The sequence below is a fragment of the Bos taurus genome, chromosome 12, assembly GCF_002263795.3.
Source record: "Bos taurus isolate L1 Dominette 01449 registration number 42190680 breed Hereford chromosome 12, ARS-UCD2.0, whole genome shotgun sequence".
Classification (NCBI taxonomy): domain Eukaryota; kingdom Metazoa; phylum Chordata; class Mammalia; order Artiodactyla; family Bovidae; genus Bos; species Bos taurus.
Window position 1 is genome coordinate 13,691,188 of NC_037339.1, and position 17,174 is coordinate 13,708,361.

Below are 17,174 nucleotides of genomic sequence, written 5' to 3' on the forward strand. Positions count from 1 at the left end.
ACACTTCCTCAGATCTCCAGTCTGCCCTGCAGATTTTGGACTTGCCAGCCCCCATAATCACATGAGGTAATTCTCTGAAATAAAGTTCTCTACAAATAGGTAAAGATACTGATATATATATGCGTGTATCTCTATATATTTGTGTATGTGTGTGTATAGAGGAAAAAGGTTGAGCGTCCAAGAATTGATGCTTTTGAACTGTGGTGCTGGACGAGACTCTTGAGAGCCCCTTGCACTGCAAGGAGATCCAACCAGTCCATCCTAAAGGAAACCAACCCTGTATATTCTACAGAATGACTGATCTGATGCTGAAATTCCAATACTTTGGCCACCTGATGCGAAAAGCCAGCTCACTGGAAAAGACCCTGATGCTAGGAAAGATAGAAGGCAAAAGGAGAAGGGGGCAGCAGATAATAAGATGGTTAGATAACATCATCGACTCAACTGACACGAATTTCAGCAAACTCCAGGAGATAGTAAGGGACAGAGGAGCCTGGCAGGCTATCGTCCAAGGGGTCACAGAGAGTCAGACACGACTTAACTGAACAACAATATGCATGCACGTGCACGCGTGTGTGTGTATTCATACTCTACACCCATGCACCCTGTTGGTGGTATTTCTCTGGGGAAATACTTAAGTTTCAGGGTAATTTGTTAAGCAGCAATACATGACTAATATGAGACTCCTCCCCCTCCATAGCACTAACCACACTGAATTATAATTGCTTTTTAAATTCCTCTCTAATTAGGGCTTCAAGTTCTGTTAAGGCAGGCATCATGTTCACCATGCTTGCAACCACATCTACAGCTCTCAGTATTGTGTCTGGTATATGGCTGGGGCCCAATACATATTTGTTAAGTAAACAAGTAAGTGATAAAGCTTTCACAGCAGCGTCTTCATATTACAAAAAATAAAAAAAGATGCAAAACAAAACAAAAAACAATGAGACAATTCTGGAACTAAAATTGTTACTGTATATAAGTACAGGTTCCTTCAAAAGGGGTACTAATCAATGTGAAAAATTTTAAATGACACATATATTGCTTTACTGTAGAGATGAGAGAGGCTGTGACATATTTGGAGACTGTAGAGAATTTATGGAGCTGGAGAATAAGACTAGGTGTGAATTCCAGAATAACAAATTTGAAATTTTGTCAACCGGCTTAGAGCTACTGAAGTGTTCTTGTTTCAGATGGATTTTGACCAGGAGTGTTTTTTTGAGGATAAATGTGGCATCAGTGTTCTGAATAATTAAAAAAAGAATAAAGGAGAGGACTATTGCTAAGAGGTGAAATAGAAATACAGTTGTGAAAGTATAAAGGAAGGCCTAGATGGAAGGGAAAAAAATGCAGAGAATAGAGGAAATTCCACAAATTAGATGGAAGTCATGATAAAATAGAAGAAATAATCAAAGCTGCAAGAATATTTTAAGCCTGGGTTTGAGGAAAATTGTAAGAACACTGACCTAATGTGGGAATTCAAGAGGGGGACCTGGTGTGTGAGCACAGGCCCAGGAGAGTGGAATGGGACAATCCACGCTGCTCTAAGCTTTAGAAGTCACATTCCTTTCCATGTTCATGACTACTGATATAATAAATCTTCCCCCAAAGATCAGTGCAGAATACAGAGTATGTCTACAGTTTCTTTCAAGTGGCATATAATTTACATACAGTAAAATGCACAGATTTTAGGCATGTACTTCAGTGCGGAGCATCCGCAAATGTAACCAAATGTAACCAAACACTAGTTAAGATAAACAGCCTTTTCATCACTCCAGAAAGTGCCTTTCCGTCAAGCCCTTCCAAAAGGGGAGCTCTGGTTTCCATCTCTGTCAACGGCTTGGTCTGTACTTGAACTTCATATATACAGAATCATAGATTATATGTTATTTTTTGTCTGGCTTCCTTTGCACCACAGTGACTATACTTTATTCTTGTTGTTAAGTCTATTCAGTTAATTCATGAGCATTAGTGTATAAAAAATATTGTTTAAATGAGTATCATTCCGTGGTAGGAAAACACCATAGCTTCTTACCCACTCTCCGGTTGACAGACATTGAGGTTGATCCAGTTTTCAGCCACTATAAGGTTATTACAAACACTCTGATACAGGCTTTTTCTAAATATACGCTCTCATTTCTCTTAAGTAAACAAGTAGATCGAGGCTGATGGGGACCCAGGGCAGGTTCACTCTAAGGAGCCACTAGTTTTCCAAAAACGGCTGTAATATTTTGCATCGCCACCAGTACTGACTGACTGCGAGCTCCCGAAGTCCTGACCAACATTCCGCATCATCGCTGCTTTTATTTGTAGCCAAGTCTAGTAGCTGTGAAGTGGTATTTAACTTTGCATTTCCCCCACGACTACCGATGTCATTATTGATCCTCAAATATTTACTGGGCGCTCTGATACCTTCTTTTGTGAAGGTTCTGTTCAAGAAACTTTGCCCCTTTGGGGAAAGGGTGTTTTCTGTCTTCTTAAAGTGAGTTGTAAAGGTTCTGTAGAGATTCTGGATGCAATTTCTCGGTCAGAAGTATGTATTACACAGTATTTTCCCTGTCTGTGGTATCTCTATTAATAACCTGTTATTAATGTTCGCCTGTTTACGAATGGAAGTTCTTCATTTTGGCCAAGTCCAATTAATTTGTTTCCCCTGTAGTGTTAGCGCTTTCGGTATTCGAAAAAATAGTTGCCATCTTTCTAAGACACTGGCTTACATTTTTTTCTAGAAGCTTTACTGCTTTTGCTTTCACATGGAGATCTATGATACATCCTGAATTACTTCCTGTGTGAAAGTGAAAGTTATTCAGTCTTGTCCAACTCTTTGTGATCCCATGGACTATACACTCCATGCAATTTTCCAGGCCAGAATACTGGAGTGGGTAGCTGCTTCATTCTCCAGCGTATCTTCGCAACCCAGGGATTGAACCCAGGCCTCTCGCATTGCAGGCAGATTCTTTACCAGCTGAGCCACAAGAGAAGCCCAGGAATACTGGAGTGAGGTGGGCATTAAGTTTCACTGTGTTTCAACACAGTTTGAATGGTTCCAGCACCATCTGTTGACGGACTGTTCCTTTATTCCACTAAACTGCTTTGATATCTTTGTTGAAAATCAATTAACTATATAGTTGTTTATTTCCGATTCTGTTTCACTGATCTGTTTCTCTACCTTTTGTCTAATATTAGATTTTCTTAATTATTGATGCTTTTAGAGTAAGTCTTAAAATCAGGAAGTGAGGGTTCCCCCACACTGTCATTCATTTTTAAAAAAATGTTTGACTTGGACTTCCCTGGCAGTCCAGTGGTGAGACTCCATGCTCCCAACACAGTGGGCATGGGTTTGATTCCTGGTTAGGGAAGACCCTGTATGCCGCATGGCACAGCCAACAAAGTTTAAAAAAAAAAAAGAGAGAGAGAGAGAAAAAAAAGTTTGACTCAATTTTTTAAAAAAGAGGAAGAAAATGTTTTGATTTTTGTAAGCCCCTGTATTTTCATATAGATTTTAGAAATTGTCAATTTCTATATACTATTTGGGGAAAACCAACATCTTAAAAATACTGATTCTTCCATTACATATAATATATATATATATATTTTCCACCTAGGTCATCTTTATCAGAAATATTTTCTAATTTTCAGTATTTAGGTATTATGTTTTTCATTTAAATATATCACTCTCTTATGGTATTGATATTATTGTAAGTGGTGGTGTTTTTTAATTTCAAATTTTCTAATTATATTTTCATGTATAGAAATACAATTGATATTTTACAATGACCTTGTATCCTGAGGCCTTGATAAATTGAATAGATTTCTGCCAAGTTCAAATAGATCTTTTTAGATTTCTTAGAATTTTCCAGATATGCAGTCATACCATTTGCAAACAGAGACAGTTCAATCACGTCTTCCTTTCCAATCTGTTAACTTCTAAAATTTCTTTTAGTAGCTAATCCTATTTCATTGGCTAGAACCTCGAGTTCAACGTTAAACAGAACCAGTGAGAGTGGACATGCATGCCGCCTTCTTGATTTAGGAGGAAAGAATTCATTGCTTCAGCTTTTTATTTTTGGAAGCATAGTTGGTTTACAATATTATATTGGTGTCAGGTGTACAGTATCGTGACTCAGAACCTTTACAGAGTATGCTACATTAAATGTCATTATGACAGCTAGACTACCTGTGCTGTGCGCTGTATCTGTGCTGCTCATCTACTGTATACCTAGTGGCTTGTGTCTCTTAACCTCAATCTGTCCTTACCTCATTCCCTCTCCTCACTGGTAATCACTAGTCTGTTTTCTGAATTTGTGAATCTGTTTGTTTTGCTATATACACCTGTCAGTTTAACTTTTAAATTCCACTTCTAAGTGATATCACACAGGGAGTGATATGTGTGATATCTTTGTGTATGTGTCTTTGACTTATTTCACTAAGCATAATATTATCTAGGGCCATGCACATTGTTACAAATGGCAACATTTCATTCTTTTCTTATGGATAAATAATATTCCACCACACACACACCCCCTTAATCCAGTTGTCTATTGATGGTACTGATGTGTACGTGGGTTGTTTCCACGTCTTGGCTATTGCAGCTAGTGCTATGAACACTGTGGTGCATGAATCTTATCAAATATAGTTTTCATGTTTTCCAGATATATACCCAGGAGAGGAACTATTGGATCAACAGGGTAGTTTTATTTTCAGGTTTTTGAAGGACGTTCCACACTGGTTTTCACAGTGGCTGCACCAATTTACATCCCCAGCAACAGTGTATGAAGATTCTCTTTTCTCCAGATCTTCAGCAATGTTTGTTATTTGTAGGCTTTTTGATAATAGCTAGTCTGACAGGCATGAGGTAATATCTTTTTCTTTTGATTTGCATTTCTCTAATAATCAGTGATGCTGAGCATCTTTTCATGTGCCTATTAGCCATATGTATGTCTTCTCTGGAAAAAAGAGAAGTCTTTTGTCGGGTCTTCCGTCCAATTTTTAATCAGGTTGGTTGTTTTTTTAGATATTGAGTTATGTGTGCTATTTATATATTTTGGCTATTAGCCACCTGTTACATCATTTGCAAATATTTTCTCCCATTCCACAGGTTGCCTTTTGTTTTGTTGATGATTTCCTTTGCTGAGAAAATGTTTTAAGTTTAACTAGGTGACTTTTTTTTTAATTTTTGCTTTTATTTCTTTTGCCTTAGATTCAGAAATGTACTGCTACAATTTATGTCAGAGTGTTCTGTCTATGCTCTCTTTTAGATGTATGGTTTCAGGTCCTACTTAGGTCATTGATACATTTTATCTTTAATCGAGTTTAATTTTTGTCTCTGGCTGAGGAAATGTTCTAATCTCACTCTTTTACAGGCAGCTGTCCAGTTTTCTCAGCATCACTTACTGAAGAGACGGATGGTCTTTCCATCACTGTATATCTTTGCCTCTTTCACTGTAGGCTAATTGACCACAGACGTATGGGTGTGTTTCTGGGCTCTCTGTTCTGTTGCATTGACCTTATGTCCGTTTTCGTGCCAATGTCATGCTTTCTTGATTGCTGTACCTTTGTCATAGTCTGAAGTCTGGGAAGGTGATACCTTCGTTCAGCTCTGTTCTTTTTGCTCAATATTGCTTTGGAAATTCAGAATCCTTTTTACCAGTAATTCCAACAAATTCTAGAATTATTTGTTCCAGTTCTGTAAAAATAGGTCATGGGTAATCTGACAGGGACTACATTAAATCTATAGACTGCTCTGGGTAGTATGGCCATTTTAACAATATAAACTCTCCCAGTCCAAGAGCATGGAATATCTTGTCCATTTCTTTGTATCATCTTCAATTCCTTTAATCAATATTGTTATAGTTTATAGAGCATAGGACTTTTACCTCCTTGGTTAAGCTTATTTTTCTTTCTGATGCAAATTTAAACAGGACTGCTTTTTTACTTTCTATTTCTGATAGTTCATTACTGATGTACAGAAAAGCATCAGATTTCTGTACTACTAATTTTGTATCCTGCAACTATAATCCTTTTTCTATATCACTGCTTTCTATTCCTAATTGTGAATTAGATATTTTTGCATCTATGGTCATGATAGATATTAATGTGTATTTTTTTAAACTGTGTCAGGACTTGGTAGTAAAGTAGTATATATTGCAGAAAATGACTTAGGAAGTGTTCCACTCTATTTTCTGTTATTTACTTAAGATTAGTGTCATTCCTTCCTCAAATATTTGAAGAAATTCACTAATAATACCATCTGGATCTGGGGGGATTTTGGTTGTTGTTATGGGAATGTTAAATTTAATTAAACAAATTCAGAGCTAGTTCTACCTTCCATTTTTTCTTGTATCAGTTTTAGCTGGATTTGTATCTTATAAAATAAGAAATTTTGCCAATTTCCTCTACGATGACTTTGTTCCTCACTACTTCTCACAGCCTCCAGTAACAATTCCTGCACTTATTTTTTCCCTTGCCACTTCACTTGCTGAGCTAGTTCTATCTCTCCAGGCTTCCTTTCTTGACATATTCAGATTGATGTTACTGTTTCTCTCTTCTGTGAGCTTCTCCAGTCCTTACTAATTCAATCGCATACTGTCTTATATTTTCCATTTTCTTTTATTAGTTTATTTTATCTCTGAAAATAGATTATAGAATTCTTGAAGGCAGAAATTATACCTTAAACTTCATTGTTCCCCATAGCAACTAGCATAGTCATTTAACATTAAATAAATATCTATGAGATTATTGATTTGTCCACTGTGGGTTAGTTTAAACATCTACTGTGGATGAGTTTGGAGCACCTTACATAGTGCCAGGAAGCATGGAGAGTTAAAATTAATGATAGTAATAAGAAACTAGTATCAGGCACACTAAAAGGCATAGGAGCCAACCTGAAAGAGCTCCCAATGGCCAAAACTGGAACAATTTGAGAAACAAAGCAAATAATTACAGTACCCGACCATATAATCCAAAGAATAAAATAAACAGCGTGAGTTCATAGTCCTATAAATAAATTAATGAACAAACAAATAAATGGGAGAAAAAAGGCTCTTCTTCCTTACAGAATTTTAGGTAGAAAATGCAGAGGGAAGGAGGGAGAGAGAAAACAATTAGAAACCCAGCAGGAAATGCTACGGATATGATCGAACGATGAATATTGAAATTAGTTGGGAACGTTTTAAGGAGGAACAGTTAAATAACCTTAAAGTAGCCCACCCTAAAATATTTATTAATTACTGCAGTCGATTTAACGCATGCCCCCAATTCTTTGATAGTCTCCTATCTGGGATATGCAACAACTTCTCTCCCTTTGACTGTGTGCCAGACTCAGTGACTTGCTTGAAATGGATATAACATGGAAAAATAAAATGGCCAACTGTGAAGAAACCTGGTAGATACTACCTTAATCAACTGACCAAGGTTCATACTACCAGGGTAAGACATGTTGATATCATATACCTTTTATATGGTGAGAAGTGCGCTTCACCACTGTGGTATTCTTCCCTATAATCCCAAACTCTCATCTAGTCAACACAAAACATCATGAAAAAAAAAAAAAACTGAAGAATATTCTACAAAATGTCTGACCAGTACAATTCAAAGCTGTCAGAGTCGTGAAAGATAAAAAATAAAACTGAAACTGTTAGAGCCTGGAGGGCACTAAGTGGGACAGGGTCCCCTGGCATCCTAGACTGGACCCTGGGACAGAAGAAAGGACAGATCTGAAGGTCTGGTGGAGTCTGGCTGCAATATGAAGTGTAGATAACTGCATTTCATCAATGCTAATTTATTAGTTTCGATGGGTATACCATAGTTTGGTATTCTTTATGGGAAGCTGGGTGAAGAGTACAGAAGGACTCTCTGAATTGTTTTTCCAACTCTTTGGTAAACTAAAAATTATTTCAAAAGGAAAAGGGTTTTTTTTTTTTTTTTTTTCCTGCTGTTTAAAAAAAATATTGGGAGTATAGTTAATTTACAATGTTGCATTAGTTTCAAGTTTTTTAAACACTGTTTTACTTTTTAAAACAAAGTGCTACATTCTCTAATTATATCATTATTAAAAAACAAACAAAACAAAACCTTGTATGGGAATTGCTTTGTCAAATTCAAAATGTTAAGGCTTTTGATATGTATCAATTATAGTGGCTTCAATTGCTATTAAAGGAAATTTAAAAACCCAATCAACATTTAAATATCTTAAAATATAATAAAGGTTTTTTTAATGGCTCTCATACAGTCCACAGATAACTCAGGTCACAAAGCTTGCTTCCCTCCAGTAACTCGACAGTGTTATCTCCTGCTTCTTTCTGTCCTCTGCTCTGCCTACTTTGGTTAAGAGCCTCCTTTTCTCATAGATACCAAATGGCTGCCAACAATTCCTGGGGATACATTTTCTCTCTTTCATGCTCAGAGGAAGAGCACATCTTCCCCAACCCTCAAACAAAAGTCCCAAGCTTTCCTCTAGATCAGGTTGTGTCACGTGCCCATTCCTGAGCTTTGACAAGGCACTGAGATACTGTCGATATGCAGAGGCTTCCCTGGTGGCTGAGCCAGCAAAGAATCCACTCGCAGTGCAGGGGATCCAGGTTCCATCCCTGGGCTGGGAGGTCCCCTGGAGAAGGAAAGGGCAACCCACTCCACTATTCTTGCCTGGGAAATCCCATGGACAGAGGAGCCTGGTGGGCTACAGTGCGTGGGGTCACAGAGAGTCAGAAAGGACTCAGTGACTAAACCACCACCACCAACAGAATACCACAGACTGGGTGGCTTATAAACAGAGAAGGAAAAAAAAAAAACAGTCCCATAAAGAATGTGAATCCAGGTTTCCTCCAGCCTTCACTTATACTGAGAATTAACCTTTAAAAGATCACAATAAAATCAAAAGCTGCCAACATGACAACTAAAATGAGTAGGCCAGTAAGGAAAGCCTTTCTCATTTGTTTGGCTGCCTGCATCTTAGCTTCCTGGGCAGGGATCAAACTTGCGCCAACCCCCGCCCCCAACCCCTCCGCCTGCAGCGGAAGCATGGTCTCAACCACTGGACTACTAGGGAAGGCCAAGGCTTTTTAATTTAAAAAATCTATTACATCACTCCATACACTGATGTTTGGGAACACTGGAATTTTGTGCTCTTTGTGTTTATATTAATCATTGGACTTATACTCCTTTTTCTGAAACATAGGGTAGTTTGGATTTATAATTACACAAAGTTTATGAAACAGGATAAACAAGAGCAATTTATTAGAAACATTTTAGCTTATTACTAACATTATGACTATTAGGAATAGCTACAACTATTCCTAAGACGACACAGGGTACCATTAAGAGAAGGAAATAATAAAGGCCAATTCTATAACTACTCTCACTTCAAAAATCACTGAGATAATACTGATCTTCTTAGGGAACAAAAGAACCTAACAGGTATCCTTTGATGAGGCAGTGCCAAATTATTTCACATTTTAGCTTCTCAATCAACCGTAAAAAGAGACAAGATTTATACTGGTTGTACTTGCTTCCAGCTCAAATGGCAAACTGATCATGTCAGTTTATCCCATGCCTTCCCAGGTTCTCATTAATATTCAGGTCAAGAAACCAAGTAGGCACAAATCTACAAAACCAAAGAAAAGAGGAATGGATGAAACAGTCCAGCAAAATTCTAGACGATGGAGTTGATCAGAAAGCAGACAAAGTTATAACCTGAAAACACTTAAGAAGGAAGGATGACCATGACAATACAGAAACTTGGAGGATCCTGCAAGGAAACAGCCAGGTTTCCCATAAACACCCTAGAAAAAGCAGGACGACAGGACATACAATCTCTGATGATGCAGTCCCCAATCAAATTTTCATTCTTAAATACATTTGGACATAAATTATTTGGACATATTCTTAAGTATATTTGGACAACAACTGTTGACAGACATTTGTATTGAAAGATAAAGGAAAAGATCTTCAATAAGCAAAATCCAACCAAACAAAAATGATCTTTGAGAAAACCTGAATAATTTGAGGAACAGTACTTGAAAACATTGAGAAATAAGAACACAATTCTGTTTTAAAAAGGAACACTCAGAATAAGAAAGGGTATTAGAAAATTTAAAGTATAACAGTCAAAAATTTAAAAAAAAAAAAAAAAAACAACAATATAAGGTAAGGAAACAATTTTGAATAAGTCCCCCTGAAAGTTAGGCAAAAAAACTAAGACAGAAAAAGTCCAAGAGGAAAAAAAAAAATGTACAGAAGCCAACCAGAAGTTCCCACTAATACAGATTTTTAAAAGAATTCTAAAGCAGGAAAACAGAGGAAAGGGAATGATCAAAGAAATAATTTAAAAGAATTCCCACACCTATAGGTCACAACTCTTCAAAATGAAAGGGCCCATCAAGAAGGCCATCAAAAAAGCACATGAAGAAAAGAACCACAATCAGATAAGTTTTGGTAAGAGATCATAAAAGTCAGTTTCTAAAAATTGAAGGGAGGAAAAAACTAACTTTCAAAGAGGCAAGAATCATATTTCTTACCAGCATTACTAAATGCTAAAAAATAGGGCAATGTCTTCCAAGTTCCCAAGAAAAACTTACTAACCTATAATTCTTGACCTAGCCAAAACACTAATCATTTACAGATACACAGAAATTGAGAATATTTACCTCTTATATACCCTTTCTGGTGGTTCAACAGTAAAGAATCTGCCTGCAAAACAGAAGATCTGGGTTCAGTCCCTGGGTCAGGAAGATCCCCTGAAGAAAGAAATGGCAACCCACTCCAGGATTCTTGCTGGGAAATCCCATGGACAGAGGAGCCTGGTGGGCTACAGACCTAAGAATAACAAAGAGGCGGACACAGCTTAGTGACCAAACAGCAACAACAACACATACCCTCTGTAGGAGGGTCCCTGAAGTAGCTTCAGCAGTCCATGGAATTAAAGTGAGAAAGACGGATCCAAGGAAGCTTAGTGGAAGACGAGATGCCTAGACTACAGATGCTCCAGGCTGCGGACAGCATAAAGTATATAAGAAAAGGGGGTATTGCAAAGAAGCTGAAAGGACTTAAGGATTCCATAAAGACAGATTATGGGGGAAAAATACAAACTATCAGAAACTCAAGGGAAAACAAAAAATTACAAAAGGCAAAGTAATCACAATACACTACTTCAATCGGCAGTAACAATGCTTGCTGCTGCTGCTGCTGCTGCTAAGTCGCTTCAGTCATGTTCAACTCTGTGCGACCCCATAGACGGAAGCCCACCAGGCTCCCCTGTCCCTGGGATTCTCCAGGCAAGAACACTGCAGTGGGTTGCCATTTCCTTCTCCAATGCATGAAAGTGAAAAGTGAAAGTGAAGTCGCTCAGTCGTGTCCGACTCTTAGTGACCCCATGGACTGCAGCTTACCAAGCTCCTCTGTCCATGGGATTTTCCAGGCAAGAGTACTGGAGTGGGGTGCCATTGCCTTCTCCGATAACAATGCTTAGATACTCATAATAGTTTTTGTTGAATTTTTTAACCTTCAGAGTCAACCTACTAACATAACATTAAGACCTTCAGATGACTAAAACTAGGTATAAATGAAATTAGCTTTAATAGTGTAAAATTCAAAGTCCAAGTGAGAGAAACTAGAAAATATTAAAGCCAGAAGTTACAGAAAGAGTAATAATCTCATCTTATAAACTAAGGAATCACTAGATACTGCCTATAGTTAATAACTATATTAACTATTGACTATGACTTTCCTGGTGGCTCAGATGGTAAAGTGTCTGCCTACAATGTGGGAGACCTGGGTTCAGTCCCTGGGTCAGGAAGATCTCCTGGAGAAGGAAATGGCAATCCACTCCAGTACTCTTGCCTGGAAAATCCCACAGATGGAAGAGCTTGGTAGGCCACAGTCCATGGGGTCACAAAGAGTCGGACATGAATGAGTGACTTTGCTTTCTTCTTTCTTTCTGCAGTTAATAAGAGGCTTCCCAGGTGGCACTAGTGGTAAAGAAGCTTCCTGCTAATGCAGGAGATGTAAGAGACACGGGTTCAATCCCTGGTTTGGGAAGATCTCCTGGAGAAGGTCATGGCAACCCACTCCAGTACTCTTGCCTGGAGAATCCCATGGACAGAGGCGCCTGGCAGGCTACAGTCCATAGGGTCATACAGAGTTGAACATGACCGAAGTGACTTAGCACACACACATGGTTAATAAAATAGAAATAAGCACAGTTAATAAGATAGAAATAAGCATATTATTTAAAGGTATGTAGGCAACAAAAAAACTAAAAATGGTAGCATATTGAAAGTGGGACGGCTGTAGTACAAATAAGCTAGACCTTTATCATAATATTAATTAACAATATCTAAATTTAACAAATCAATAATGGTTAATATACTGCACATACAGACAGACACTCAAGACAACCAATATTACAAATATATTTAGAGCTATAAACGCAAAAATTGTAAACATATGAACATATAAAAGAATTGTAAGTTTTTCTCTGTGCTGGGGGTGAGGTCTAGGACAATAGCTTTGCACTATAAGCCCATGGCTTTTTTTTTTTTTCAAAAAGTGTACAAATATGTACACTTTTATACATACTTATATACATTATCAATAAAATGCATGTATATATGTATACGTCTATATATATGCATTCTATCAATAAAAATAAGTATTTTTGAAATATTTAACATTTCGAATGTGAAATATTTATTAACACTTTAAAAATCTATCTGGAAATCATCCCACTAGACTACGCTTCATAGTGTAGCCCTCAAGATTTAAATAAGGTCTTGGTATTTCATAAATTAAAACAGTACATTTTAAAGTCTCAAATAGAGACTTGGTCTTCTACAAATCCTAATGGCCCAAAAAGTGCTGATGAAATTTAAAACTGATGTGATTACAGTATTTATGAAAAATACAGGAGGTAAGTAAATGCCTGTCCTTCATGACTCTCCGTAATGGCATCTGACAGGTGTCAGAGAAAAGGGGGCACGCTGATCTCTAGCTGACCAATACAACAACAAACAACTCCTTAGGCTGGAGCATCCTTAAACCCCCAGAGTCCGTCATTTATGCCCTGTGTGGTTCCCAATAAGCTAGACCACAAACTGTCCATCAGAATCCGGTCTGTGGAGCACATCCCCAGCCTTCATGTCTAGGTGACAATACCCTCTCTATCAAACACGATGAAGCTCGAATGACAGGCAGAGCAGGACACCACAGAATTTATGTCACTTGAAATTTGGGATGTACCTGATGTGGCATGAATTTGAATTTTCTGGTTATAATAAACTGCTCTGTGATATGGATTTGGAAAAAGTGAAAATGAAGTGGAAAATCTTCAGAGGAGACAAATGTCAGAATAAGAAAGACGGTAGAGTCTGTGGATGGTATTCTCATTCATCTTCAAATTTCTTTTGCTCTGTGTTTAAATATTTCAAATAAAGAGTTTTTCCAGTGTCATTTGATAGAGGCAAACATCTGAAACTCAGCAGCAGACTTTAAATAGTTTCATCTTGTAGGATGCTTTTAAAATGAATGCTGGCTTGCTTTTCCTAAAGAAAAAAAAAATGCAGGCTTCTAGCCCCCCACCCCTTCTTGAATGAGAATTTTCCAGCTGTTGCTGAGTTTCCAGACTTTATGTTCTCAGGGTTGGATAGTCCTACTAGTAAACATTCCTTTGCAGCAAAAATTAGGGCTCAGAAAGACTGGCAAGTGGTAATGGACTTCAGATCTCTGTTGGAAGTGTTTACGGGAAAAGCCTGGGTATTTGTGTATGTATCTATATGTCTGTGTCTATATACATATAAAACTAGTAAGAGAGAAGTCACCAAACTGTTTCTGCAATGAAATAAATAACCACCAAAAAAAGTAAGTAATTCATAAATGTTATAGGATTCTCTTCCTTATGAATGAAATCAGAGCTTTAAGAGCCTTAAGATAACAGCATGTGAATTTCATAAGCCTTCTAGAATCTGGAAAGAACAAGAAGTTGCTCCCCTGCCTGCCTGCACTGCCATTTCTGAGGCATTCACATGTGGCAATTGTTGCCACTAACGTTATAGTTACTATGCAATCCTTTTAAGTAGGTAAGATTCATGACAGCGAGTTCCATGTCTCACTTACTACTGTATCCCACTGTCTGGAACACAGCCTGACATATAATAGGGACTTTGTCAATTTTGAACCTGAATAGCAACCTTATTTCATTGTACAGAACAAAGGAGCAAGGAGAGACGAAAATGCTTTGAGAATTCTCAAACACTCTAAGATTTTAGTGATGGCTGTTGCTATTCTGCATAATCCAGTTCCCTGCTGGGGACAGTTCCTAAGGGCTCTGACAAAGCTGTTGCCTGCATTTTTAAGTCTAATACCAGGGTATATAATTAAAAGCACCTACAGAGGTAAGAGGGCTTCCCTGGTGGCTCAGTGGTAAAGAATCTGCCTGCCAACGCAGGAGACATGGGTTCGATCTTCCCCTGGAGAAGGAAATGGCAGCCCACTCCAGTATTCTTGCCTGGGGAATCCCATAGACAGAGGCATCTGGTGGCTTATAGTCCATGGGGTCGAAAAGAGTCAGACACAAGTAAGCGCACAGGCAGGCACAGAGGCGAGAGGCAGACCCGCACAGCTGCTCAGAGCATAAACCCTGGAGTCAGGCTGCCTGCGATCAAATTCCACTCAATGGCACACTTTCTGGCTATATGACCTTGTTGTTCAGCCACTAAGTCGTGTCCGACTCTGGTACTCCATGGACTACAGCACGTCAGGCTTCCCTGTCCTTCGCTATCTCCCAGAGCTTGCTCAGACTCATGTCCATTGAGACGGTGATGCCATCCAAACACCTCATCCTCTGTTGTCCCCTTCTCCTCTTGCCCTTAATTTTTTCCCAGTATCAGGGTCTTTTCCAATGAGTCTGCTCTTTGCATCAGCCGGCCAAACTGTGGTGAGTTTTTCACCTCTGTTGGCAACCCACTCCAGTATTCTTGTTTGGGAAATCCCATGGACAGAGGAGCCTGGTGGGCTACAGTCCATAGGGTCACAAAGAGTCAGACAGGGCTTAGCAACTAACAATTTCACTTTTTCTATGCTTCACTGGCTTATCTGTTAACTGGGAGATAATGGTGCCTAACTTACATGGCAATTGTTGAAAATGACTGCAAGGAGATCCAACCAGTCCATCGTAAAGGAAATCAGTCCTGAATATTCATTGGAAGGACTGATGCTGAAGCTGAAACTCCAATACTTTGGCCACCAGATGCGAAGAACGGACTCATTGGAAAGGACCCTGATGCTGGGAAAGATTGAAGGCAGGAGGAAAAGGGGACGATAAAGGATGAGATGGCTGGATGGTGTCACATACTTGATGGACATGAGTTTGAGTAAACTCCGGGAGTTGGTTTGGACAGGGAAGCCTGGTGTGCTGCAGTCCATGGGGTCACAAAGAGTTGGACACAACTGAGCGACTGAACTGAACTGATAAGTAACTCATTGAAAAAGCTTCTGAGTGCTGATGCTGCTACTCCTATTACTACAGGGAAGCAGGAAAAAACATAAAGAAATTCAGTCATCTCCATACTGCTTGTTTTTAAATTTTTTTTTTTACCAGTGCCATACAAATTTAAGCATAGAGTTTATATTCCTGAATTCCTCTGAATATTCAACTTAATGCTCTATTTTTCTATATATTTAGCTCCTTCAAGAACCCAGTGGAACTACAGTTTAGCAAGTTACAGGTTTCAGATAAAACTAGGATATCAGCTGAGGCATGAAATCACGGAGGGAACTTCATGCAGCTGTGCATGTTTTTCAAAGCATGTTGCTGTGATTTCTTTTTCGTGAAGGCCTTTTATTTTTTTTTTCTATTTTATTTATTTTGTTTTTTTTTTATTTTATTTTTTAACTTTACAATATTGTATTGGTTAAAGTGACACGGACACTGCAATCGTTTTAAACATACAACTATTTTAATTTTTACTGAGATCTGCTTTCGCGATATCCTTGGAGTTGGTAAGCTGACACGTTTTCTGACAGCGGTTTCATTCAGAAGAGCTTAGTTTATGATTAGTGTGCACACGGTGGAGGCGGTGCTGCTGTTTATATTGACGCTGTGCTCCGTTAGTATTGAAATCCAGATGCCAGTTTACTTCATCGCACACATATCAGACTGACCCGAATTCTTCCAGAGACTTAAAAGGAAAAATCCCAAATGAAACCACACACCATTTGTGAGCCACACTCTGTGCGGTGGGCGAGACCTTTCAGTGAGAACTTAACTAAATCTAGGTCAAGGGATTCTCTTGGAGGAGGGCGGGGAGCAGTAGTTTGCCAAAGAAATTCTAAAATTTCCAAAATAAAGCATAAGGCAATATACCATTTCACTGATTCTGAGTTATTCTTGTATAGTGGTTTGAGAAATGTCAGACGAGTGGTAGTCTGCCTCATTTCATCTCCTTGTAGAAGAAAAAACTGTCACCAGCCAGCTCCTGCTTCAAACTTTGATAATTTTGTAGGTTCATACTAAGAGAACTAAGAAATCCCCAGAAATGTCCTTCCCTGGGGTGATCATGGCAATACCTTCGTGTAAAGCCTAGAAGCGTGTGTGATTGACTGACTGATATATATTTTATAAGATCAGGTTTCCCTGGTGGTTCAGTAGTAAAGAATCCGCCTGCTAATTCAGGAGACCCGGGTTGGATCCGTGGGTTGGGAAGATCCCCTGGAGTAGGAAATGGCAACCCATTCCAGTATTTTTGCCTGGGAAATCCCAGAGACAGGGGAGCATGGCGAGCTATAGTCATGGGCTCACAAAAGAGTCATATACGACTTAGCAACTAAACAACAAGATCAGTTTGAGCTTTTCTTTACTAGGAAGTCCAAAGATGGCTATTTGGATTTAAACCACTACAAGCAGTTATACAAAAATCTTTCCAGAAGGAAAGACTCAGAAAATGAATTCTAACTTACAGTCCTTCTGAGTGTGCTGTACACTTGTGATAATACACACTGTTTGAGGCACTTTTACCATTTTGCACATTTTCATCCCCAAATTCAAACCTAATCCATCCTGAGAACAAAAGCTGGCAAGAAGCACTTCAAGTGATAAGCGAACAAAATGCAACAGAAGAGCAACATCCTGACACGGAAATGTCATGTGAGTTGCTGAATGGCACACTGCTCCAAAGTTTACCATA

The 17,174-nt window shown here is 38.6% G+C and overlaps 1 protein-coding gene across 15 annotated transcripts in view; it reads right to left on the reverse strand.

The window, feature by feature from the left end:
• ENOX1 (ecto-NOX disulfide-thiol exchanger 1) overlaps positions 1–17,174 on the reverse strand; it is a 680,015-nt gene that overhangs the window by 352,200 nt on the left and 310,641 nt on the right. Inside the window, exon 1 of one of the 15 annotated variants that reach the window (XM_059892210.1) lies at positions 10,644–10,706. The exons of the other annotated variants lie outside the window; for them this stretch is intronic. The gene's annotated coding sequence lies outside the window, so the exon portion shown is untranslated. Of the gene's footprint in view, positions 1–10,643; positions 10,707–17,174 lie in introns of those variants that run through there. 15 annotated transcript variants of the gene reach the window in all.